Genomic DNA, 2,697 nt, shown 5'->3' with positions numbered 1-2,697 from the left:
AGGAGTAGTGAACTTCAGAAAGAATGAGGCTTATTCTGAAGATGAGCATCAGAGTTAAAATAAGACCAAATGAAGGGGACTTGGTTGAGGCTACAGAAATGCGGATTTAAAGAAGTAAATAAATACAGAACATCGGTGAACCTGCCGGCATAACCCTAACCCTTCTGGTCCTCCCATGTAGGACCGTAATGAGGGTCACAGACAAGATGAATGCCTGTGAAGATGCACCTTATGAACTATAAAGTTCCATATTGATGGCAGGAAGTGTTATTGTTACTGTTATTCGGTCTTTATTTCCTCCCTCCAGGTAGTCAACAGAGTCACCTGTCTAAGACCTCTACCTCCCACCTTGCTTCCTCTAGCTGCCACCATTTCTCTCATGTTTTTTTAAGGAGAGGCAATATGAATGGGTGTTTTAGCATGAACACCACTGACTACGTAAGATTGAAATCTTTGCTTTATTACTCACTAGGTCTGAGGTATTGGGAAGTTATTTGACTTCTCTCGAGCTTCAGTTTCCTCAGTGTCCTCATCTCCAAAACTCTTGTCTTGGCCTCTCCCTTCTTGAAGTATTCTCCTTTGCTTCTGACTCCACTCTGCTGGCTGGATGTCCTCCCATTTTTGTTTTTTCTTGGTTTATCCTCACCCAAGGACAATTTTTCCCCCATTTGCTTTTTTCTTAATTAAAGATTTTATTTACTTATTTATTTATTTTTAAGAGCGAGGTAAAGGGAGGAAGAGAGGGAGAGAAACATTGATGTGCAAGAGATACACTCATTGGTTGCCTCTCTCATGCCCCCAGCTGGGGACCCTCCTGCTCCCAAATGGGGACCTGGTCCACGACCCAAGCGTATGCCCTGACTGGCAATCGAACCAGTGACCTTTTGGTTTGCAGGCTGGCACTCAATCCACTCAGCCACACCAGCCAGGCCATCCGTTTTTGTTTTTTGTTTTGTTTTGTTTTGTTTTTGAGAGAGAGAGAGAGAGAGAGAGAGAGAGAGGAAGAGAGAGACATTGATGTGAGAGAAACATCAATTGGTCGCACCCAGACCAGGGATTGTACATGTCCAAACTCAGGGTCTCACACACTACTGCCTGAACTGGGGATCGAACCCGCAACCTTTTGGTTATGGGACAATGCTCCAACCAACTGAGCTACACTGGCCAGATCTGTTCTCCCACTTTTCTGTCTGCTCCTTCTACTTTGCAGGCTTCATCTATTTCTGTCTGCAGGTGTTCCTTACGGTTTTGTCCTAGGTCTTCTCTTCTCATACATCATGCTCTCTCCAAAGAGACAACACCATGGCTTTGATTATCTTCTAGTTGCTTTTGGTGCCCAAATATCCACCTCCAACCCCAATCTTCCTCCTGGGATTGATTCTGTGACATGACTCTGGCTGCCAGATCTTCCCTCTGGGTGTTTCAGAGACACCTCAGCAGGACCATCATGAGATCACCATCTCCCCCAGCCAAACCTGTTCTTCTTCCTGTGTTCTCTTCCTCCATAAATGGAACCCCTTCTCCCAGAAACCGGGGGCCATTTTTTAACCTGACAAACTTTGTTTATTTTATTTTAGCCTTACATCCCCATGGGTCTCATTCTCAACCCTGTCCTCTCCCTGTACCCTTCTCTCCATTATTTCTCTCCTAGACTACAGAAACATCTCTCTTGGTCTTGTGACCTCCACTTTGGTCCTACAATCCATTCTCTGAGAACTGGGTAGTTTAACTAAAATATAAACTCTGAAGCTACCACTCTCCCTCCTCAAATCCTTCAATGGCACCACACTGCCTTTAAGAGGCCTTACAGGAGCCCTGGCTGGTGTGGTGGATTGAGCACTGGCCTGCAAACCAAAGGGTTGAAGGTTCAATTCCCAGCCAGGGCACAGGCCTGGGTTGCAAGCCAGGGCCCCAGTAGGGGGCGCATGAGAGGCAACCACACACTGATGTTCCTCTCCCTCTCTTTCTCCCTCCTGTCCTCTTTCTATAAAAATAAATAAAATTCTTTTTAAAAAAATAGGGCTTACAGGATAAGGATTTCCACCCTCATTTCTCATGTTTCTACTTGCATCTCCAATCCCAATTCCTCTGACAGGCTGCATTACATCTTGCTTCTGCTCTCCTCCCTGCCATGGGTACTTTTCTTCTCTTCTCTTGAAGAAAATGAATCATTCTTCTTTTTCATCATTAAGGTCTCAGCCTTAGTATCACTGCCATCAGTACCATTTTCCTAACAACTCAGACTGGGTCGGGCACCTTTGCTATGTGCTTTCCAATTTACACATCCTTTTTTTTTTTTTTTTTTTTTTTTTTAAAGATTTTTATGTATTTATTTTTAGACAGAGGGGAAGGGAGGGAGAGAAACATCAATGTATGGTTGCCTCTCACATGTTCCCTACTGGGGACCTGGCCTGCAACCCAGGCATCTTCCCTGACTGGGAATCAAACTCAGGCGAGTGCTCAATCCACTGAGCCACACCAGCCAAGTCAATTCACACATTCGACAGATAATAATTTGGCATCTACTATGTGCCAGGCACTGTCCTAGATCCTGGGGACACAGCAGTAAGATGATAAAGTTGCTGGCTGCATGGAGTTTATGTCCTTGTGGCTGGTAGATAAAAGAAACAGATAATTTCACATGGTCATGAGGACTGAGAAGCAAAATAAAGGGGTAGAGAGTGTTGGATAGAACCA

This window comes from Pteronotus mesoamericanus, unplaced genomic scaffold (genome assembly GCF_021234165.1).
Source record: "Pteronotus mesoamericanus isolate MK-2021 breed Mesoamerican mustached bat unplaced genomic scaffold, CSHL_Meso_final scaffold_705, whole genome shotgun sequence".
NCBI lineage: Eukaryota > Metazoa > Chordata > Mammalia > Chiroptera > Mormoopidae > Pteronotus > Pteronotus mesoamericanus.
This window is presented reverse-complemented; position numbering follows the sequence as displayed.